The following is a 25,337-nucleotide window of genomic DNA, read 5'->3' as shown; positions in this document are numbered from 1 at the left end:
AGTCCTTAGACTAAAGCCAATTTCTTGAAACCAGTTTTAAAATAGCCTATACAAATGCAACAAATAATAAAATATGCAGAACATAGAACAACACAGAAACAGCCCCCTCAATCCACGATATCTATGCTGAATGATGTGACAAATTAAACTAAATCTCTTCTGTCTGTGCACGGTCCATGTCCCATCGAACATGGAACAATGTGTCACAGGAACAGACCCTTTGGCCAATGAAGTGTGCCCCAAATGCAACAGGCTGAAATAATTGACAGTAAAAACAATAGCCCCTTTTACACTTGCATCCCACTAAACCGGCTGGTAATGTCCAGGGATAGGAATAGCATGTTTCCAGTTCACACTTGCAAGGATCCATCCCCAGGGTTAGGACTGCTTTCTACCGGTGACATCATGACATATCGAGCAAAGGTAAACTTGCCCTAAATCCTGATCAATGTATTATGATCCTCTATTTGAACAAAATTAATCATGCTAAATTATAACATAATGAACATTATGTACAGCACAGTATTATAAACAGCATGGGAAAGTGGGTAGCGCTATCGCATACAATTTATAAAGACTGTGGGGGGGGGGGAAGCAATGGCAGACCTTCCCTTCCAGAATTCCGTGCAGCAGAGAAAGGGCTGTATGCAGAGCACTCGGGGAGGGGTTTTTCTTCCGCACGGCATTCTGGGAAGTCGGGTCCGCCATCACTTTTTCCTACGGTCTTTATAAATTGTGCGCAGTGGCACTACCAACTTTCCCACACTGTTTATAAATTATCCTCTATTGTTATTCATTACTAGCACTTTCTCTCTCTCCCCCTCTGTGGCTTTCCCACGGCAAAGTTTATACCTTAATTTTAATCTTATCTCCACATTCCTGCCCTCATGCAAAAATCTGGGTCATTTCTGTCCTAGTATGCAATTGCCCATTCTACACTTGCCTGTTTGCAACACCAGTGTCTGCAGACGCTGGGGGATTGAACTGGGGCTGAGGCAGTATATCCCCCGTTTGAGATTACGTAATTTCGTGCTGGCGTCGAGACGATTTTCATTCCACACTTGACCCTTTTTAGGCTGATTGGCCATTAATTTCTGGGACCACTTGCAATTGTATCTTCCTGGACATTTTTTATCAAGTGTCATTTGATGCCAAATCTTATAAGCTATGAACATGTAACTAAATAATTGGACTGAGAAGTAGGATTTAATGGGTGTTTCGAAAGGGAAATAGTGGCATCACTGTAATGCAATAGTTGAGTTTTTTTTAATGTTGGGAACATGGCTGGTGTTTTATCCCTCATCAGATTCGGACTTTCTGGAATCCCTTAGTTTAAGCTGCAATTTTGTTGGGATGTCTTTTGTTATAAACTGAAATATTAATAGTCCTTCCTACCATTGATACAGAAACATTTCAGTCTCTAAATATTGAAAACTGAAATGGCTGCGTTGCAGCATTTCTGATACAGTACATCAAGCACTGGACATCCAGAGAATTCCTCTGACTGATAATCATCTCCACATGTTGTCCTCCAGGAAAAATAAATTCCAGTTCCATCCATTTGCTTTGCTTGTTTCCAATTTTTCATTTGTTCCTGACTTGTACCTACTGGTTTCTTGCATCTCTGCTGCACAGTCGTTTCTTTATAACATTCTTTGTTTTTATCCATTTACACTGCTCCCCATCCCCTTCCCAATTCTCTCTTATTCCCCAGTAACAAAAATGTTGACAGTGCACAATAGGCAGGATGAACAGCTTAGATGGTTTCTCTTACATAGCTATTAAAAAAAAAATTCCTTTTGATTCCAACATATCCATAATTAGCACCGTAAATGGTTTGGAATCCTTGACTACTTTTCAATGCACAATTCAAGTCCAAGTTAATGTCAACCAACCTTAACTCCATGGGTAATTACAGGGAAATGCATAAAGAGTGGATTAGTCCATATAGGGTATTGAATGTGGGTTGTACTTGGCTCTCAAAACTAATTTAGATTGTTCCAGTTAACAGTTTTGTATTTAATGCAAACGGATTTGCATGTCAAAATATGGAAAAACTTAAAATAAAAATCCCAGCAAAAGAAATGGTAATTAGCCTCTATTTCATTTGCGATCAGCATGCAAAGGCAGACTGAAGTAGACCAGCTATCTTTGCTGAGTCCCTTCAGAGTGTTACTTTCCCAACTTTGTGAATGAAATTTAGATTTCTACTCCCAGTTCTTGCACAGGTGACCTTAATATTGCACAATGAGAACATGATCCACTCTTCATCAAGGGCTCAGTAGTGGAGAGAGTCAAGAACTTCAAATTCCTGCGTGTCAACATTTCCAAGGATCTGTCCTGGAGCCTCCATGTCGATGGAATCACAAAGAAGGCTCGCCAGTGCCTAAACTTTGTGAGGTGTTTGAGGAGATTCAGTATGTCACCGAAGATTCTCAAAAACTTCCACAGGTATACCGTGGAGAGCATTCTGGCTGGTTGCACCACTGTCTGGTACAGAGGAGCCAATGCTCAGGACAAGAATAAACTCCAGAGGGTTGTTAACTCGGCCTGCTGCATCACCGGCATCAGACTTCATTCCTTAGAGGACATCTACAAGAAAGCAGCCTCTATCCTCAAGAACCCCAAACACTCAGGCCATGTCCTCTTCACTCTGCTACCAACAGAAAAAAGGTACAGGAGCACAAGGACAGCTTCTTCCCCGCTGCCATCAGATTCCTGAATGATCAATGAACTAAAGACACTGCCTGGCTTTGACTTTTCATGCACTGTTTTTTTATAATTTTGTCAGGAATGCTTTGCACTGTGATGCTGCTGCCAAACAACACATTTCGTGACTTGTTTGTGATAAATTCTGATGTTACCAGAGTGTTGTGTTTTCAGAAAATAAGCTAAGTTGGGATTTCCCGCACCACAAAGGCGTGTCAACTACTTCAAGATGTGCGAGTGGAGAAAAAAGTACATTTGGTTCTGAATTTTTTTCTTTCACACACATTCCTTGAGAGTGAATTTTTTTCCACGTCTCAATCTTTCAGGTAGTGTTTTGTGAATTCAATTAGGGTGAATTTCCTTAACCCGAATGGCCATCGCCTTTACCAGGAGACGGTTACATTATTGTGGTAATTACCTTTTGGAAGGAACATTAATCTAAGTCCTTGTCATTCTGGTGGCTGGATGATGTGTTCTACTAGTGTTGGTCTCTGGGTAAATAGAAACCATGGAGCACTGGGCATAATTCTCCTGCATTTCTTCAAAATAGCATGACTTGAGAAAACAAACAGATCCTTGGTTTAACATCTGAAAGATGACACCATGTAGTACTTGTGCAGTGTGAACTTGAGTGCCTGTCTAGATTTTGGTGAATTAAATAATCTTGTAAGGAAAATAGCAGCAAATATATTAAAAAATGGTAATTTTATCATCGAGACCCTTTGATCAAAGGGTTGTTGAGAAAACGTAGATATTTAAATGTTTTAATAATGATCTTCATGTGGAGGATGGGTGTTCAAGGGAGATAATTCCAAGAATCAGGATTCACCTGGTTAAAGGCCCGGCTGATGGTTGGCAGTCAGAAGAAGAGATACAGTCAAATATTCTTCCTGGTTACCTTGTCGCATCTGAATCTTACCCAAATTATTCCATTGCACAGTAACTATCTTATCAATGTGGTCTATATTTAACCCTCATTTGTCAGGAGAGTGGTGTGAGGATAGTTCTTAGTAAATAATACCTGGGTATAAAATAAATTATGAAGACACTAAAGGGTAAGTCCTTTATTTTTTCCAGTTTTCAAATAACAATCTTCCTCTTTCATGCTTTACACATTGTCCAGTACTCACTTAATTCTGTTACAAAATTGCTCGGTATCAGCTATTTGTGGAACAAAAGTTAATGGAGTTGTACTCCATGGAGTGTGAAATGCCCAAGCTGTTCTGTTAATAGTTAAAACTAATATTTGGGAATGTAACCATCTGCTATCTACAACCCTAGAGCCAACATTAAATGTTACATTTTTAATTTAGCCTTGAAACTGCACTTTTAAAAATATATAATTCGACGCCACTATATTTTAAATGGTGTTTCACTTCATTACTGTACCAAAAGATAATTAACTGGAGTACTCTGAGATGTTTTCATGTGAGGGGATGTTAGGGTTTTGTGATATTAAAACACAGTTTGCTGTCGATAAGTTACGAAGACTCTGAAATGGTAATTATTTTAAGGCATTTCTGCACGTTAAATTGTATGTACCTGGTTGAGCCTGGTGTCATCAATGCACATGAGTTTTATGTGGTTCTCATTCATATTTTACTCATGTGACTGGTTAATACTTGTGGTTAAGTCCCAGTGTTTTTGATAACTTCTTTGTAGTAACAATTTCATTTATGTAAATTACATTTTAGGCAATATAAAGTCGCATAAACTTTGGAGAAGCAGATGAAATTGATCATGTACAGCTAGAAACTCCATCAAATATCTTTTTTTAAAAATGTTCTATGTGATGGAATTTTACATGCACGTAGATTTGTTTTTCACAATTAGCAATCAATGTGCACACTGCAGTATCAGCTAAATTAAATTGCAGCCACAGAGATCACAGCACGGAAACAGGCTTTCAGTCGACCAAGTTAACTTTAACCATCAATTACCCATTTATCCTAGACCTACATTCATCTTTCAACTCCCCCAGATTTTACCATTCTCCTAAACAAGGGGCAATTTAGCCCCACTTAGCCTACCAGCCCGCATGTCTTTGGGATGAGGTAGGAAACTGAAGCGCTAGCAGGGAACCCCACACAAACTCTGCACCTACAGTACCCAAGGTCAGGAATGAAATAGATTCAGTTTTACATTTTAGTGGCTTGCATTAATACTTTGTGTTTCTACTAAGTGTGTCATTCTGCCATCTGTCACATGCATTTTCAGTACGTGTTATACATTTGTGTACAGAGGCCATTGAATATGCAGGAATACTGTCATTGGGCATCTATCTAACACACAATTGACATTTGTTGCCTATATGTATTTTGAAAGCATCAGTAGAAATGGGCCTTCACTTGAGGGTGAGGGACCTCTAACATTAACTGAAGTTTTTTTGCCATTTTGCTTTTCCTTTATTGTCCCGATGTCATCCTCTATAATGTTTTTCTTCTTTTAAGATCCCTTTATAAGTCCCATTCTATTAACTCAAGAGCTCAGACCATGGACGGTGTTTGCCTTTGTGCTTTGCAATGAAGAGACTTGAAGCCAGTAGTTTAAAAACAACCAAGAACTTTATTAAAGAAATATAAATGCCATATACCGCAGGAGAGTCTGGAAGAACTCTTGCTCCTGGCCAGCATTAGATTCAATTGACACGCATCACTGCTGGTCCCATGCCTGTGCAATGTGCCGGCCCAAGTATAGTGGCCCCAATGCAATTCTAATGTGCACTGTAGGCTTGGGATTAGTGGAGCATCAAACAAGGCATATCAGAGTCATGCATGTTTGAATATCACTGTCTCTGAACACACATCTGGTGTGGCATGCATATTTACAGAATGAAGTATATATGTCTCTGAACTTTTCCTTGGTTCATGACTTGGATTGTTACAGACTTATCACAACTAAGGACTACAATACGCTACCTTGTCTAATGTGGGCATGGCTCAGATGCAGCCGACAACAACAACATTATACAGCAGTCCCGATGCCTATGTTGTGCTCCCCTTACTAGCAACTCCTCCAGTGTTGTCCACAGCAGGGTTTGTCTCAGGGCTGAAGAGCAAAAGAGGAAGAGCTATTGTACATGGTGGACTTTATAGTACAGTAAACTGGAGGGTCTGGCCCAGGTAATCACTAGGTGATTAAAGGGGCCAGTGGTCAGGTGTACATTAATGTGTGGGCAGAATCCAACCTTGCTTGGCAGGTGATACAACTTTTGACCAGGTTCCAGATAGAGAGGTCATGTGGCCTTCCACAATCCACATTCCCACCTGGTTCCAGATTACACAAGGATTATGTGGAGAATGCAAAAAGGAGGACCAGGAATATTAGATCAACCGTGATCCTATTGGGTTGTGTGTACTTGAAGGTTGAATGGCCTACTCCTGTTCCAATCTCTTATGGTCTTATGTGTACCATTAAGAACTATGTGTACAATGTGGCACGACTTCTCATACTTGGGTTCATCAGCCACTGCTGATAGGTGAATATTATTCATCATCAATGAAGGAAGTTTAGTTTGAATCTCCTATTTGCCTTATTAAACAGCAGCAGAGAAGAACCGACAGATACTGTGCAATGTTTGTTCAGATGAACAAACTTCTGAATTTACAAAAAAGCAGTTTAACCTGTTTGACAGTCAGGAAAAAGCGATTTGTATTTATCATGGCATTTATGACAGTAATTATGCCACTGGGTGTGTCTCAATAATGCAAGCCTGCTGGAGATATTCTTAGTGCACCTTCTTGATGGCTGACGTGTCTAAGAATAGAACTGCTAAGGATAGACAATTGTATTAAATCCTCATTATCCATTGCTTTACCAACACAGATCCAGACCCAGCTCAAATATTTTTTCAAACAAATATATCTAAATATATATGTACCTGCAGGAGTAGCAATAAATACGCTAATTGGTTCCTTGACCACTTGCGTCAAGTGTTTCTCTTTTGTGTGCTGTTCTAAGAGAGAGGAGGCTTTGTTTTCATAACCATACTTTGTATTTGAAAATCCATCACTGCTCAAGAGTTTCAGTAGAAGTATGTTATCTAATATCAATTCCTTCTTTCGTGCATTTTAATGTGTTTATTCGATTTGGAATGTTAAGGTCCTTCCATGCAGTGAAAAAGTCTGACTGTAAAGGCGGAGATTCTCTGACCTTGCATTGGGAGACTTACCTCTATGAATGCACTGTGCCCGACGCTCTGCCACCTCATGTGAATGCACAGCCGCTGCAAGTGGCTGGCTAGGGGCAGGCTGATGATGTTGTGATGATGCTGTCAGCCAGCGACCATCTCCCTTCTCCCTCCATGACCCTCAGGGCAGGGGCGACTGGCAAAAGCTGTCAGGTTAGCGGCAGCGGGCGAGAGCCGTCAAGGCAGTGATGGCCAGAGGGGAGGGGAGGAATGGAAGGGCAGGGGGGCAGTGGGTTAGGTGATCAGGTCAGGTGTTTCATCTTGTATTCGTATGTGTGAGTTCTTAGACATCACATGGATGAAAGAAAAGGTTCTTTAAAGTTGTTGTAAACAGCACCATGAGGCTGCAAGTCTTCATTACATATTTTGCATGGTGGTAGCCAAGTCTAATCAAACAGGAACTATAATCAAGGCCTTGCTTGTGACCATGCAAACATGATCACTATCATTACATCAGGGGCAGCGGGAGCTGTCAGGGCAGGGGTGGCCAGCAGGTACCATCGGGGGGGGGGCAGTGGGAATTGTCAGGGGGGGGGGCTGTCAGGGCGTGGCTGCTGCAGGCTGTGACAGATGCTCTGGCCTTCGGGGCCGCTCGTCAGAGGATCAAAACGCGGCAGCAAAATGGCCGTCTTCCCTACCCATAATCCAACACGCAACTGGAACCTTTCTGGGAAACACAGAGGAGTTCCAACTGTGTGGGGGGGATTATGGGTAGGGAAGATGGCCATTGCTATGCTGCATATTTATGAAAGGCGGTGCCACAGCACTTGTTGCCCCAACTCCATCAGCTCCAGAGGATGCTCTGAGGCGCCACTCAACATGAATGCGACGCAAGAGCAGCCTTTTAGGGATGCTCCATGAAGGATAAGTTTATATTTTTCTCTCCACGCTTATAGCGACCTCCGTGCAGAGGCTTGGCATGAAAGGGCCTATAATGATATCTCTGTTTATTTGGTGGTGTATTCAGTATAAATGAAAGTCCTTAGTAGAAATTTTTGAGGGAAGTCTGTGTTCGTTTTCCTGTCCCTGTAGGTAACAAAGACTCAATATATAAAGCTTCTCTAGACAAATGATGAAATATAAAAATACCACTGTCTACATACCTGGAACTGGGAAGTTTGTGGTTAAACAACAGCTGCAGATGCTTGGGTAAAGTGCAAGGCACAAGTGTGCTGGATAAGCTCAGCAGGTCACTCAGCATACATTGAAGCAAAGGGTAACAACCAATGTTTTGGGCCTGGGCCCTTCGTCAGATAAAAACCAAAGCAGCTAGGCGCCTGAATAAAAAAAAGAAGGGGGGGGTGGGGGGGAAGAGAGAAGAAAGGAGAGGAGACAGGAAAGGGCCATTGGGGATGGGGAAGCACAGGCCATCAGGTAAGAGAGTGTGAAGTATGTTTTTTTGGACTTTGATCGAGAGATCTTGCAAGGTAAATGATTAAAGGCCCTCTGAGTTACAGGAAGACTCAGGGTAATGTGTGGAGCTTTCTTCATCTGTAGACCACGAGACTGAGCAAAGAGGAGCATGTAAATGCTGCAGTTACAGTGAGGGGACCATTTCAAGGAGGATGGCACAGACTATTGGAACAGTCCTAAGTCTGCATGATGACAGGTGCTTTTATAAACTGTGGAGGCAGGCTGCCCCCAGGTGGTTATAATTGGCCAATCATCATTTAAATGTTGCATTCAATATAAATAAACTGCATTATCTGAATGTGTGAACAGTTAAAGCATCAGCTCATTTTTATTTTTGTGATCATGAGAGGGAAGATGACCGAAGAAAAAATAAAAATAATCTTCAATCTGATACTGACTTTTTGTTGAAGATCTATGTTGTACAATTCTGAATTTCTCAATAGCCATTTTCTCACTTAATGATTTATAATGTTGTCCATTCCATTTTTGTTTGGTTTGTGTACCATTTCCTCTTGTTTGATCAACATTTGTGCGCTTCACGAAGCATTGTAACGAAAATGCAAATGTGTAGCATAGTTTAACTTGCAATGTGATAGATTTGAAGTGCTAAATTGATCTTGAAATGTTCAAAGATTCCTTTTACTGTCACAGAATAATTCATTAAAATGTAATTATTCAACTTTTATCTGCTGTAAGGCAAACAAAGAGCTGCTATAAGCATTGCCCTGCGCTCCTAACAATAGGAGAAAGAGAAGCAAAAGAATCCCTCAGAGACACTGAGCGTCTGTGTATTTGCCTTCAGTGCTCCTGCAGCCTCTGTGGCTGGGCTGGGCTGTGAGGGAATCTTCCGTGTGCATTATGCACTAACGTTCGGAGGCCACAGTGATGCAGTTAGCGCACAGTACATTTTTGTTATCACTGTTACAATATATAAACAGGCATTTTGTCTGAAGTACTCATTCAGGGAGAAAGCAGCCTTTTAACAGGGGAAGACCTGCCTAAGCATTAATTTATAGGCAAATAACTTTGAGCCACATAATGGAATGCCCAACATTGGTTAAAGAGTATTTAAGGACCATCTAAAAAGGACTAATGAAAAGGGAGATTTAGGAAAATAATTCTGGAGTTTAGGATTTTGCCAGTTAAACGCATGACTGTAATGATAAAAAGGTGAAAATCAAGGGTCTACAAAAGATTAGAGATTGAGGGTGTGACTATTCTAAGGTTAATAGGTGTGTCTGGCTGGGGGAAGGGTGTAGTTAAAAAGGAGTCTGGTAAATTATTTTCTGATGAGCTCTAGAGGGTGTATGTTCTCCAAAAGATAAAGAATCACTTTCTGGCGATGTACATAAATCTGGCCCTGCAGAAATTAAAGTTGTGCTCCTGGCCCTCTAATTAATTAAAATGTAGTTGTAGTGCGATCAATGACCACTCACACACAAAATAAGGCCGAAAGGCTCTATTGATCTAAAGATCCAAGCATGCCTCAGTGTGTTTGTTGCTGGCTCAAGTCCAAGGGAAGATATGAAGGAGGAGACTTGGGCTCTCGGCCTTTATTGGGGGAGGGGATACCGGTTCAGCAGGGAGGCCAGCCTGCCCAGCTCAGTGGGGAACGTGCCCACAATACCATGTTCCATCACATTCACCCCTCCTTTTTAGATAGAGTCCGGCAGGGCGATGTGGGGCATTGTCTTTCTAGTCCATGAGTTGTACAGCAATGTTCACAAGTTTAGTCTCTCCGGTGGTTTTACCTGTTGTTGGGACCTCTGCAGTCCCACTGGCTGTGTTTCTTGCTCCGGCTGCTCGATGGCTTGGTTACTGGGCTGGCTGTTGGAGGGCTGAACCATGTCCGTGTCTCCCATGTCTGTGGGAGTGGGTAACTGAGTCAGTGGGGGGAAACATTCGGGGGGGGGGGGGTTCTGCTGGGGGTAGAATCTCTAAATCCTCAACCTGGGTGGTCCCCGGGGTCGGCTGGTCACTGCCCAAGGGTATCAGATGCACCTCCTGTGCTGGGATTCCTGCTTGCGCCAGGTCCTGGAAGAATACTGTGTCGTCCCATCCGTCTGGGTACCTTACCAATGCATTCTGGGGGTTCATATGCTGGAGGTGCACTTCCTCAACCAGTGGGTCCGCATTGTGGGTTCTAATGTGCTTCGAGAGGAGCACCAGCCCAGGAGCCGTCAGCCAGACTGGCAGCATGGTTCCTGACACAGACCTCTAGGGAAGGAGAACAATCTTTCGTGGGGCATTGCATTCATAGCAGTACAGAATAGAGACCTGGTGGCATGCAGTGCTTCTGGGAGTACCTCTTGCCACTGGGACACAGTCATCCCTTTTGCCTTTAGGACCAAGAGGACTGCCCTCCAAATGTTGTTGTTTTCCCTCTCTACCTGGCCATTCCCTCAGGGGTTGTAGCTGGTGGTTCTACTCAACTCTATGCCCTTGGAGAGGAAGTAACGTGGCAGCTCCTTACTCATGAACACTGAACCCCGATCACTATGCATGTATGCGGGGTACCCGAACAGAGTGAATATAGTGCAGAGTGCTTTAATGGCTGTGGTCATATCTAGGCAGGGAATGGCAAATGGGAAGCATGAGTATATATTCGTCCACAATGTTCAGGAAATAGCTGTTCTGATTCGTAGATGGGAGGACCACCTTGAAGTCTGCTCAAAGGGGCAAGTGGCTAATGAGGAGGGCTCTTTCTGGCCTGTAAAACTGCGGCTTGCATTCTGCACAGAACAGGCAATTGCATGTCAGGTCCCTGATCTCCTCCACCAAGTAGGGAAGGTTACGGGCCTTCATGAAGTGATAGAGTCTTTTGTCCCGGGGTGGCAGAGGCTGTCGTGGAAGGCATGGAGGCGATCTACTTGCACTCTGGTGCAGGTTCCCCTGGACAGAGCGTCGGGCAGCTCATTGAGCTTACCAGGCCAGTATAAGATCTCATAATTATATGTGGACAGCTCAATTCTGCATTGCATGATCTTATAATTCTTAATTTTGCCCCGCTGTTTGTTATTAGACATAAAGGCGACAGCTCTCTGGATTGTCAGCAGGGTGTATGGCCTGCCAGCCAAGTAGTGCCTCCAGTGGCCCACTGCCTCCACTATAGCCTGTGGCTCCTTCTCCATGGCCGAGTGCCTACATTCGGGGCCCTGCAGGGTGTGTGAAAAAATGCCACTGGCCTGCCTGCCTGCCTGTCTGCCTGGTTCAGGGCGAAGTTAGAAGCATCACTCTCCACTTGGAATGGGACTGACTCGTCAATGGCATGCATTCCTGCCTTGGCATCATCCCTGATGCTCTCGAAAGCCTTATTGGCCTCCGCTGACAGGGGAAAGGTCATGGTTTTCACCAGGCGTTGGGCCTTGTCGGCACAGTTGGGGACCCATTGTGTGTAATACAAAAAGAGCCCCAGGCACCTATTAAAGTCTTGGGGGTTCTGTGGCAGAGGTAATTCCCGGAGGGGGCGCATGCGCTCAGGGTCAGAGGCAATCATACAATGCTCCACCACATACCCTAGGATCGCCAGCTGCTCTGTGCTGAACACGCACTTCCTCTGGTTGTATGTTAGGTAGAGGGCTTTTGCAGTGGCCAGGATCCTTCACAGGTTGTCGTCATGTTCTTTCTGGTCATGGCCACATATGGTGATAAGTGGCTTTTAATCCACTGTCGTCCACCTTGCGGTCCATTTCCCTTTGGAACACTAACACCCCATTTGTGAGGCCAAAAGGGACCTGTAAAAAAATTGATACAGTTAACTGTTAGCCTTTGGTCGGACAAGGATCTGATGGTATGTTGACTTGAGATCTCTGGTCGAGAAGACCCTGTATTTTGCAATCTCATTCACCATGTCATCAATTCAGGGCAGGGGTTAGGCGTTCAATAGGATGAAGCAGTTGATGGTTTGACTGTAGTCAATCACCATCCGGTTCTTCTCTGACCCCTTTACCACCAGTACCTGAGCCCTCCACGGACTACTGGGCTCTATTATGCCCTCCCTCAGCAACCATTCCACCTCAGACTTAATTAATCCCCTGTCCTCTGGGCTGTACCATCTACTCTTAATGGCCACCAGTCTACAGTCTGAGGTGAAGTTTTGGAACAGGAGTAAGGGTGGCCAGGCTGCAGTTTGGTAGCACTGCCCTGCCTTCAGGTGCGTGATTGGGCCACTCCAGAGGGCGGGACCTCCCGGAACTGGTCATTCCTGATTGTGAGCAGGGGATGGGGGCCGTCAAATTGCATCAGCACCCCTTTTAACTGGCACTGGAAATCCAGTCCCAAAATGACAGGAGGGCAGAGATGGGGGATCACCAGCAGTCTGAAATTTTTGTATTTCGTTTCCCCCCCTCCCCACACACACACACACACACACACACACACACACACACACACACACACACACACACACACACACACACAGTTAGGTTCATAGAGCACTTCCCGTGGATTTCTGTCGAGAGGGATTTGTAGGCTAGTGCTACTTGACACAATCAGGGAGTAACGTTCGGCGGTGCTCGGGTGTATGAAACTCTTGATGCTCCCCATGACGAAACAGACAACGCGTGGTGTGACCGTTGACCTCTATGTCCATCATGGAATGTCCCAACTGGTGTGGTTGACTCTGGTCCAAGATGATCGAGGCTAATGTCGGTTTGCTGTCTGAGACCATGTCATTGAGTTGGCGGCCGCCAAGATGACTTCCCAGTATCGCAAAGATGGCCACCCCCATGGATCCCACCCAGTGGAGCCCGGAAGTGAAGCTGGCAGTGACGTCCCTCCTTGTCTTGACGTGGGCCAGGATGTTCAGTTCTCCGCCACCGGAAGTGATGACTGGAGCTGCTCGGTCCAAAATGGCGACGCAGATCACGATCCGCACGCAGCGCTGCTTAAGGGGGGGGTTTAAATCAGCATATCTTAGCATAATGCCCTTTTGCCAGCAGTTTGAGCAGGTCACACTACGTGCAGGGCAGCACTCGGGGATGCTTGCTCTAGCCACAGTAGTTGCACCTCGTGTGCTTGGCAGTTGCGGTGGCAGTCAGGGGCAGAGGCCCCAAATCCCAAAAAGGCACTGCCCATTCTGCGTACCTGGGGGCCATATGGCCCATGGCGTTGGCCTCCACAATTTTTTGGGCCGTCTCCATGGCCCAAGCCATCTGTACGACCTCTTGTAGGGACCGATAGCCCTTCTCCAGGAGTTGCTCACGGATGTGTTGTGAGCGGAATCTAGCGACCAACCCATTGTGGATGAGTTCCTCCTGGTATTCTGCTGCCATCATGTCCCAACACCCGCAGTCTCGTCCCAGCTCCTGCATGGCCCACACGAACTCGTCGACTGACTCACCCAGGCCTTAGCGTCAGGGGCCAAGCTGGAAGTATTCCTCAGTGCTCCATACTGTTGCTGGAGCAAGGCCATCGCCTATTCATACCCCATGCAATGGCGTAATGGCCTACCGCTGCGAATAGTAGATCATATTTATCACTGTCTGCTGTGATTTTGTGATGCCTCATGTTGGCCTCCAAGCAGCGTAGCCACATGCTGAATTTCACAGGTCTTTCAGGTTGATCTCCAGCTTCTCCAACTGAATCGTCTTGTCCATGGCGCTTAAAACTTTAGATCAATAAATTGTAGCGCAATCAATGACCACTCACAGACACAAAGAAAGGGCCAAAGGCTTTAGTTATCTAAAGATCCAAGCATGCCTCATGATGCTGCTGGCTCAACTCCAAGGGTAGGTATGAGGGAGCAGACTAGGGCTTTCGGCCTTTACTAGAGGTCTTAACGGCGGGCCAGCCTGCCCAGCTTGGTGGGGAACATGTCCACAATGCCATATTGCACCACAGTAGTTTATTGCCTTTTCTATCTGATTAACCTCACTTCAGTCTTCCTTATATGAACAAACTGGGATATATTTTATTGTGGTCGGTGCGCTGTGCAGCAAACTTAAGAAAAACAACACGAAAGCTGTGAATGAGCTGAACCAACTAACTGAAATTACTGGAACTCTCTGAGAGCTTATCAGCATGACCCCATGATCCTTTGCGGACCCCCAACCGGGATCATTATGACATCAGCCCAGTCGAGCCTGCATCTCTGTGACTCGGTTTGCTTGCAGATCAGTGCAACCTGCTACAGTATCACAAAATGCCATATGGAAGTATTTGACTTTTAATTCAACCCAAATCTAGCTTCAAGATGTTGTTTCAGTGCACGAGAAGTATGCACGAGAATACTCCTTTATTTGTGCTTTTAGCTAAAAGTATGGTTGTAAGTAGGTAAAGACCCTTTGCCAGTCATTAAGATCTTGCAACACATTAAGATTTGTAAGAAGCCTTTAAACTTCATCTGTGGTGCCAATACTTGCATGCATCTTACTGTAATCTGAAAACTGACAAATCATCCCCTCCAAACTTTAGCTCCAGAACACTGATAAACAGTGGTCAATAAAATGGGAAGGGTGTTAGTAGGTTGAAAACCACAAATGGATGGGTAGTATGGTTAACGCAATGCCATTACAGCACCTGTGGCCCAGCTTCGCTGGCTGTAAGGAGTTTGCATGTTCTCCCTATCACCTGCGTAGGTTTTCCTCTGGGTGCACCGGTTTCCTCCCACCCTCCGAAAGCATATGAGATTGATTAATTGGGTGTAATTGGACAGCAGGAATTTTGTGGGCCAGAATGGGTTTGTACCTCGCTGTATTGTTAAAAAAGAAAATGATTCCCACGTTCATAAAAGATAGCAGAGTATCTGCATAAAGTGTGAATGAGCTAATTATTGGTAAATTTGAGGAGCATTATTTTTAGTTCATTCCTTAATTACACTGGGCAATGTTCCTCCCTGAACAGTTGTGGGTGTATTTTAGGGATTTTGGGCTGCTTATCATGAAAATCTCCTTAAAATTTTTGTACCTTGTATCTTTTTTTTTAGATACAACCTATTTTTGTGATTTCCTGTCATATTTTAAGTCCACTAATACATTGCCCACTAAGCAAGCTGTTTTGGTCAGTCCAAGCATGGCCTGGGCATGCACTTAGTGCAGGTGTTATGCAAATATTGTCTTAGGCCTGGGCATGCTTAGTCAGGATAGATCCAGACAGGCTATAAAAGCTGCTCACATATGCAGATGCTGTGCATTACATTGATATAGATTGAATGCATGTTGATGCTCATGTTCTTCAGGGAATATCAAAATGAGTGTACTTAACAATAGCATTTATTGTCTTCATGAAGATTCAATACAGCAGAAATGACTCATCAATCTCATATCAGTTGAGATACACTCTGTTACATTTATGGAGAGTATACACTTAAGGCTCAAAAACACAACATGACTGCACTTATTAAGGAAACCTATGATCTCTACTTTGGTTGTAAAATTGGTGACCAAGACAAACCCTGGGCTCCTCACATTTTTTTGTGCAAAATGTGCAGTCAACCTTAGAGCTTGGCTCAGAAGTACTCAGAAGTTGATTCCATTTGCAGTCCCAATGATATGGTGAGAACAGAAGGATCACGTGACAGACTGTTATTTCTGTCTAACCAATGTATCTGGTGTCTCTGTTAAAAATAAGAAATCTATTGAATACCCAATCTGCCTTCAACCATGAGACCAGTGAAGCATGATGACAGTTTGCCAGTTCCAAAGCCACTAGATACATGGAACCAATATGAGACAAATGAAGATGTCTCAATGCACGAACCAGATGTGAAAAATGACACTGATCCAGATATTGAACTCTTTATGCCTGGTTATCCTTCTCTGATAACAGCCAGAATTAAACGACCTGGTCAGGGGTTGTCAAAAGCAAAAGCAGAACTACTTGGTAGAAGGGCGGCATGGTTGGCATAACGGTTAACACAACACTTTTACAGCACCAGCGATTTGGACCGGGTTTCAAATACCATGCTCTCTGTAAGGAACTTGTACGTTCTCCCCATGTCTGCATGAGCTTCCTTGGAGGCTCCATTTTCCTTCCACCATTCAAAATGTACCGGGGGTGTAGGTTAATTGGGCAGCATGGATTCTTGGGCTAAAATGGGCTATTACCACGCTAATTACCACGCTAGTTAAAAGACAGCAAAGATGGGGTTTGTTGTCACCAGGAACAAAAATTTCTGCCTTTTAGAGCTGTCAAGAACATTTGACAAACTTCTTTGCACAGGTTGTCAACCTCTGTTTCTGCAGACATGGCTTTGAGTTGTGTTCATGACTCATAACAATGGCTTATTTTTATAGATTCATCAAAGTTAAGCCTAAAACCTGTCCTGTTACACAATGGCAATGTTTACCCTTCAGTACCCATTGGTATGCAGTATATATGAAATAAACCTCTGATAACATGGAACTGTTGTTGAAACACATACAGTACAACTGGAACATCTGTGGTGATCTAAAAGTATTGGCACTACTACTAAGAATGCAGCTCAGATATACCAAGTATTGTTGTTTCATTGGTGAATGGGATAGCCGTGCTAAAGAGCCACATTACATTAAAAAGAACTGGCTACTTGATAAGCATTTGGTTCCAGGTCAGAAAAGTGAGGTACATAAATCACTTGTTGACCCAACAAAGATATTTCTGCCTCCTCTTTGTATAAAACCAGGATTAATAAAAATTTTGTGAAAGCAATGACCGAGGAAGGTCCTGGATTATGTTATCTCAGAGAGATGTTTTCAATAACTGATGCCAAGATTAAGGAAGGCATTTTTCTTGGTCCACAAGTCAGACAAATCAATGACAGGTGATTTGAAGATCTGCTGGTGAGGCCAGAGAAAATGGCATGGAAGGCTTTTAAAGATGTTGTTGAGAATTTTCTTTGCAACGACAGAGCACCAAACTACATCCAGCTGAGTGACAACATGCTTCAAGCACACTACAAGGGTCGTACCACCAGGCTCAGGAACAGCTGCTACCCCTCCACCATCAGACTCCTCAATTACAAACTCAATCAGAGACTCATTTAAGGACTTTTTACTTTTGCATTTTAATGATTGTTTTTCTATATATTGCAATTAGTTTGTTTTATATTTCTTTAATTGTTTAGATATGTAAGTTGTTATGGATCGGGTTAAAAAAATTATGATAAAATATGTCTTTAAAAGATATAGATTGTGTGAATTTAGTTTAGGTATTAGTTTAGGGACATTTTATAAATAAACATCTCAGTAACACTTCACAGAGTATAACTCAGATTATCTGAAATGGACGGGACCAGGCCCATTTCAGATAAATGTTTTTTTTTGGAGAACCAGTCATTTTTTAAATCAGCTCAGTAGCAACAGCAAATCACCTGGAACAGTGTTTAAAAATCAACAAACAACAAAGTAAGGCTTTTTAAACATTAAAATAATGTTTAATTCTCGCCAAAAAAAATGCTGGCCACCACCGATCACTGACACTTCCCTGCCGAGGCCCCGCTCCTGCCCGAGAGCTTGAGGTCTGCCGCTGCCAGCACCGAGGGTCGGAGGTCCACTGCTGCCACTGCCGGGAGCTATGGCTAAGGTGGAGCCTACAAGTCTGTAGTGACTGCAGAGACAATGGAACTGCTTTGGGAAAGTACTTCAAAATAGGTGTTAATTGGTATGACGTAATAGAGTAAATGGACTATTGTTTTAAAGGAACAGATGTCCAGACTCTGGAAATGATTCTGGTGCCAGCGATCCAATACTGGTTGAAGTTTGCTGTTCTAAGAGAGGTCATGTGGTTTTCCAAACAGAGAGAGGGAATATATGTGTTTCTTGTGTGTGAAAGAGAGAGAGAAGGCCCTTCCATGCCAGGCCTCCAACTGGAGGTCGGCTATAAGCGCGGAGGGAAAACATAAACTTGCCTTTCATGAAGCAGCCCTGTGTTTCCCAGAACAGTTCCAGCTGCATGGGGGGTTATGGGTAAGGAAGACAGCCATTGCTCTGCTGCATTTTGAGCTGCAGCGAGCGGCCCCAAAGACTGAAGTGACCCAGTGAGGTGCCAGAGCAGCCGACGGGGCTGTCACAGCCCGCACTGGCCACCCACCGCCGGCCGCCCCTGACGTGACGGTCCCCGCCGGCCGCCCCTAACCTGAGGGAGTCATGGAGGGAGAGGAGTGAGTGGGTAGGAGGGAGAGGGGAGAAGGGTCACTGGCTGAAAGTGTCAGCATGACATCATTAACCTGCCCCTAACCAGCTGCTTGCAGAGGCTGTACATTTACATGAGGTGATGGAGCGCAGCACTCCACTCGTGATCCTTCCCCTAGAGGGATTGCAGTCGGCGCCTTGGATCCGGCCGCGGCGCATTCATAGAGGTAAGTCTCCCGACGTAAGGGCGGAGAATCTCCGCTTTTACAGTCAGGCTTTTTCACTGCATGAAAGGGCCTAGAGAGAGACAGACTGTCAGATTTGCAGCAGGAGTTGGTGCTGGAGCAGTGGTTCTCAACCTTTTTTGCCTGAGGCCCCACTTTAATTTTTCAAAAAAATGCACGCCCACCATTAGCAGAAAAGAGTTATATATTCAAATGAGTTTTAATTAAATCATTTACTGTAAGTGTATTTCAATCCAATTAAGGTCAGGAATCCACTGGAACACATTTCATATTCAACTACTACTTCAATATGTCAACCATCCCAAACACACATTTAAAATTGTCACTTCATTGGGTCCTTGCCCTTGACATTGGCTGCAGAATTTTTTTAATTTGAGGGACTAATTTTGTTAGTTTCAACCTTAAATCTCTACATTTTGTAATTTCCAGTCAGTTTCTCCTAGCTTGTATCAAATCACTAACAGCACTGAAGCCACAGTCTTCTAAATAAGACCATGGAAAATGTATCAATAGTTCCCTTGCTAAAGTAGTTGAGTTTGGGTATTTTTTTTATCTCGTTAGACAACCACATCATGGTTCCTTTCACTTTGAACAGAGTTTTCACAGATTCATCATGTTGCAACTCAGATAACTCCCCTTGGTATTGCACTGGAACTTCAGATAAGTCCACCAGCAACGACTGAGTTAACCAAGAGGGAAAATCCATTGCCTTTAAATTACAAAATCTATCATTGAAGTTGGTAACCAACATTTTGAAATGGTCAACAATGATGTTTTTTTAGTAGCATTAGTTACCTCACACTTATTAAACCAATAGAATTCACTGAAATTTATTGCAGAAATACTCCTTTGGCATAATTCTAGAAGTGTCACGAGTCCAAATATCTTTGTTTTTGCATTAACCAGCATCATATTTGCTACTTGGAGTTGAGTGTTCAATGTATTTAGTTTCTCAAAAATGTCCATCAAGTAACTCACATAAGCTTTGCCATCTGTTGTTAGCAAGAGCTTCATTTCAAGTTTGTCCTTCAAAAACTCACTGAGGAGCTCCATAAACCTTATGAAGCAGTTTCCCTTTGACAGCCACCTTACTTCAGTGTGAAGCAATAATTTCACGTTCTGCATTTTTATTGATACAAAACTTTTTAAACAGACATTCACATTTGGCATTAGCTTTGATGGCATTGATATACTTGATCACAGAATGCAGTATCTCGTTTAGAACAGGAAACTTTCTTGGCAACTAAGTTTTCTCAGTGGATAACACAATGCACAAGCAACATGTTTGGATTTTCATCCTTCATCAATTTTAAACATTCTGTTTTTAACCTATCATAGCAGGTGCACCATCTGCAGGACAAGATATTTGGTATTTCATTTTCATCCATTTTTTGAGCTTGCTGTAGTTATCAACTGCAGTACTGGTTGTTTCCATTGATTTACAAAAGAACATCTCTTCTACAAACTCTTCCTGATCAATATATCTCACATATGCCAATAACAGAGCCTCACTGTCCCATACGGTAGATTCATCCATTTGTATTGAGAACTTTCGTGATTTCAACTTCTCAATAAGCTGTTTTTCAACATTTTGATCAATGTCATCTATTCTTTTGCAGACAGTACTATTGCAATTCAGTGGCATTGCTCAGATATCTTTGTCATCCTTTTGCAGAACTGTTTTGAGAAACAGTGATATTGCAGGTTTAACCAGTTCCTCCTCAATCGTATGATTCTTCCCATGCAGAGAAATTTCATAGCTGGCTTCAGGGCTGTAGTTTGCACAGCTAATAATGAAGTGATTTTTGATCTATTTTCAAACTTCTCTTTCAGTGACATGGTTAGGATGTTTTACCCTCAAATGAGCTTCAAGATGGCCTACTTTCATTGATTCATTTGTCAAAGCCTGTTGGCATAAGAGGCAAAAAGATTCACGTTCATCGTGTACAGCAGGTATAAACCTAAACTTCAAAAACTCCACTGAATATTTTCTTGCTTGGTCTGCTCATTTTTAATGTACAACCACGCGAGCTCCCTGAAATAGATTAACACAACAGCACGAGCTCCTTGAAATAGATTAATCAATATTTTATTATGTCTTAGAATTCAAAATGTAATAAAAGTAATGATCGAAGGAAAGGAAGAATACTGACTCTAAAAAACATGAAAAAAAAACACGGGTACTGTTTCTGACCCTTTTTTTTATCTCACAGAGTGCATCAAAACTGCACCAGCCTCTTGCTTTACTTTCTGGGGTCCCTATTTTTTTCTGATTTTTTGTCATCCCCTCAGACTGGCGTTTGGGGCTGACACCCCCCCTCCCCCCACCAAACCTTCCCCATCCATGTATCCAATTTGTTCTTAAACTCAAGATCGAGTCCGCATTCACCACATCAGAAGGCAGCTCATTCCACAGTCCTTTCACTCTCTAAGTGAAGAACTTTCCCCTAATGTTCCCCCTAAACCAGTGGTTTTCAAACTGCCCCCCCAAACTCACATTCCACCTTAAGCAATCCCTATGCCATAGGTACCCTGTAATTGTAAGGGATTGCTTCAGATGGTATTTGAGTGGGGGAGAAAAGGTTGAGAACCAATCCTCTAGACCCAATTGTTACTGAAATATTTTGCTTGAGAAAAATTGTCATTTGACCATTTCCTTTGGAGTTATGAAACTGTGCACATAACGAGTTAATTAGGTACGATGAAAACTGGTTTTCAAACTTTTTCTTTCCACTCACATACCACCTTAAGCAATCCCTTACTAATCACAGAGCACTTACAGCCATAGGGATTGCTTAAGGAGGAACGTGAGTTTAGGGGGGCAGATGAAAACCCCTGCCCTAAACCTTTCCCCTTTCAGCTTAAAACTATGACCTCCTATTTCTCTCCCCCAATCTATGTGGGAAAAAGCCTACTCACATCCATTCTGTCTCTATCCCTCATAATCTTATAAACCTCTATCAAATCTCCCCTCATTCTTCTTCGCTCCAAGGAATAAAGTCCTATCCTGTTTAATCTTTCCCTGTAACTCAACTCCTGAAGATCTGGCAACATCCTAGTAAATCTCTGCACTCTTTCAATCTTATTGATATCCTTCCTGTAGTTAGGTGACCAGAACTGCACACAATATTCCAAATTTGGCCTCATCAATATCTTAAACAACTTCAACATAACATTCCAAACTCCTATATTCAATACTTAGATTAAAAAAGCTAAGATGCCAGCAGCTTTATTTACAACTCTGTCCACCTGCGACGCCACCTTCAAGGAACAATGTATATATATTCCCTATTCTCTCTGCTCCTCTGCACTCCTCAGTGCCCTACCATTTACTGTGTATGACCTACCTTGGTTTGCCCTTCCAAACTGCATTACCTCACACTTGAGGCAATAAACTTTCATCTGCCAATTTTTGGCCCATTGCCCCAGTTGGTCCAGATCCCACTGCAAGCTTTGAAAATCTTCCTTGCTGTCGAGAACGCCTCCTTTCTTTGGGTTAGCAGCAAACTTACTGATCCAATTTACCACATTATCATTCAGATCACTGATATATATACAACAAAGAATGGTCCCAATACAGATCCTTAGGCACACTACTAGTCACAGGTCTCAAGTCTGAGAAACAACCACTCTCTGTTTTCTCCCACACAGCCAATTACAAATCCAGTTTACAGCCTCTCCTTGGTTAACTAGTGTCATAACCTTCTGAACTAACCTCCCATGTGAGACAGTTTACAGCCTCTCCTTGGTTAACTAGTGTCATAACCTTCTGAACTAACCTCCCATGTGAGACCTTGTCAAAGAACCATGTAGATAACATTCACAGCCTTTCCTTCATCTGCCTTCTAGAAGGTAGATAAGCCATTAGTTGATTGTGATCTTTGGCAACTTTTAAAAAAATTAATATTTTGTAAAAATACAGGGAAAGTCCCAGCCCTGTGCTTCTATTATCAAGAATGAATTCAGCTCATATTCATGTGCTTTTAGTTTGATCAATAGTAAAGGCAGCATTTTAACCTCCAAGTAGAGATTGCCCCAATATAAATGCCAGTCAGTCTCCAATCTGCCTATTTCTGTCACCTAACTACTTTTTTCACATTAAATTATGAATTCTTGGCCCTTGAGAAGATCTGCAGGTAAAATGGGAAGATAACTGCATGATTTTTGGTGTAAAGCTTCTGTTGTGATATTAATGGGCCAAGATTAACAGGAATATTCCACTCAAGACCCACTAAGTTGATCAATGATCAATCTCTCGTACATGTACTTTGATTGTCCTCACAGCCAAGCAGTCTGACTGGCAAGTAGGGTCCTAATGAAAAATTCTGAACCTGTTCATTTAGGGAAACCTGAACTTTCAAGGTTCCTGTCCAAATTCCCATTCTCAAGTAAATATCAAGAACTAAGTTAAAGATATCAATGTTTCTACCAGTGTTTTAGTTCTACCAGAATTTTTTTTTGCTGTAATGAGTGGAAAAGCAAATTGTGTAATTTGGCAAAGGGCCACAGAGAGATATCAATAGGTTAGGTAATTGACTGGGCAAGGGTCTGGCAGATGGAGTACAACGGTGGTAAATGTGAGGTCATCCACTTTGGAAGAAAAATAGTAAATTCAACTGTTATTTAAATGGTGAATAATTGCAGCATTCTGTTGTGCATGGAGTGCTTGTAACATGAATCTCAGTTTGAAGGTCCAAGAAATCAAATGGGATGTTGGTTTTCATTGATTGAGGGATTGAATTTATTAAAAATTAAAATAAAATATTTTAAATTTCAGACCAGGGAGATTCTGCTCCAACTGTATGGGGTAGTGGTGAGGCAGCACCTGGAGTATCATGTACAGTTTTGTATTTCCTTATTTGAGAAAGGATATACTGCCTTTGGAGGCAGTGCAGAGGAGGTTCACCAGGTTGATGTTGGGAACAAGAAGGTTGGCTTTTGAGGGGAGATTGAGTTGCCTGGGACTGTACTCAGTGGGGTTTGGAAAGATGGGGGGGGGGGGGGGAATCTTGTAGAGATATGCAATTATGAAAGAATGGATTGTTTCCACTGGCAGGTAAAAGTAAAGGTTCCATCATTGTCACATATAATACGACATTTAGAAATTCTTTGTCTATCATAAGGAGGACAGAGAGTCAACACTTTGTCAAGCTCCCCTCACAGAAATGAGGCCCCAGCGAGGAACAAACTTGCAATACCTGGTTTACGAAACCAGAACTATCAGAGCCTCTATGTGAAACAAGAACAAGGGGATATAGCCTCAAGATTCATGGAAGTAGATTTAAGAGTGAGATGAAAAACTGCTCCTCCCAGACAGAAACTAATCTGTGAAATTCTCTGCCCACTGAAGAAGTAAAGGCTGGAGTTACACCCCTTCTGAATAGAAGAAAGATAAAAATCCATACTAATAGTGGAACGATTGAGATAATTTGAAGTGGGTCATGGCGCAGATGACGTGCTCGTTTCATATCTTTTTCATTTTACTTTGTTACTTTGGGTTTATATTTGGTTCCTTTAAAGGTCTGTGATTGTAGATTTTTGGTTCTTTACGTTTGTTTAGTTTACATAATCTTTTCCTTGTAGTATGAGAGGGAATGGAGAGAGGCGAGTGGTATGAAAAATGGACACTGAATATAATATAATCATTGTTGAGAAAGATTGTATTTTTGTTTTGGATTTGTGTGAATCTTGGAAAATCAAAAATAAAATACTAAAAAAAGTAAAGGCTGCCGTATACATATATTTAAGATGCAAACCGAGGAATAGGGGAATTAAATGTTATGGGGAACAGGCGGAGCTGAGTCAACAACCAAATCAGCTATGATTTTATTTAATGCAGAGCAGGCTCAATTGGGCAGATGGCTACTCCTTCTCCTATTTCTTAGGTTTTTATGCAATCACAGTGATTTATAGGAAGCACGAAAGACAAAGTCCTGATACAAGAAATACTAGTTTGAATGTATTGTATCATTCTTATTGAAAAGGCAACTGGTGCGACGGTGTTATAAGATTTTCAGATTCAGATTTCAGATGGATTGTCAGTGTACTACATGTGTGTCATCACATACAACCCTGAGAATCCTTTTTACTGTGGGAACAGCAAAATTACCATTAATTAATGGTGCAAAAAATAAACTGTACAAAGTGTAAACATGTAAACAAAGAACTTTAAACCGATTATGAATATAAACAAACTAACTGTGCAATATAGAGAGAACAAAAAGAAAATAAAGTGCACAAGTAAGAGCCCTTAAATGAGTCTCTGATTCAGTCTGTTGTTAAGGAGTCTGAGGGTGAACGGGTAGCAGCTGTTCCTAAAGTTGGTGGTGCGAGGCTTGTGGCTCCGATACCTCCGATACCTCTTTCCTGATGGAAAGTGTGTGCTGGGTTGTGAGGGACTTTGATGATTGCTGCTACCCTCCAATGGCAGCGTTCCCTGTAGATATACTCAATAGTGGGGAGGGTTTTTGCATGTGATGTCCTGGGCTGTGTCCACTTCGTTTTGGAGAGCTTTACACACAGGGGATTAATGTCCCCACACCAGACTGTGGTGCAGCCAGTCAGCACACTCCACCACACCTCTGTAGAAATTTGCCAGAGTTTCTGGTGTCAACAAAACTCCGCAAATTCCTGAGGAAGTAGAGGCACCGACGTGCTTTCTTCACAATGTCATTGGTGTGTTGGGTCCAGGAAAGATCTTCCAAGATAGTAACACCCAACAACTTAAATTTG

The 25,337-nt window shown here is 42.7% G+C and overlaps 1 protein-coding gene across 1 annotated transcript in view; it reads left to right on the top strand.

Moving 5' to 3' along the window:
* dap (death-associated protein) overlaps positions 1 to 25,337 on the top strand; it is a 99,723-nt gene that overhangs the window by 67,227 nt on the left and 7,159 nt on the right. The window lies entirely within an intron of this gene.

This window comes from Narcine bancroftii, chromosome 1 (genome assembly GCF_036971445.1).
Source record: "Narcine bancroftii isolate sNarBan1 chromosome 1, sNarBan1.hap1, whole genome shotgun sequence".
Lineage (NCBI taxonomy): Eukaryota > Metazoa > Chordata > Chondrichthyes > Torpediniformes > Narcinidae > Narcine > Narcine bancroftii.
The sequence above is the reverse complement of the archived record's forward strand: the minus strand, read 5'-3'. Positions and strand labels throughout refer to the sequence as shown.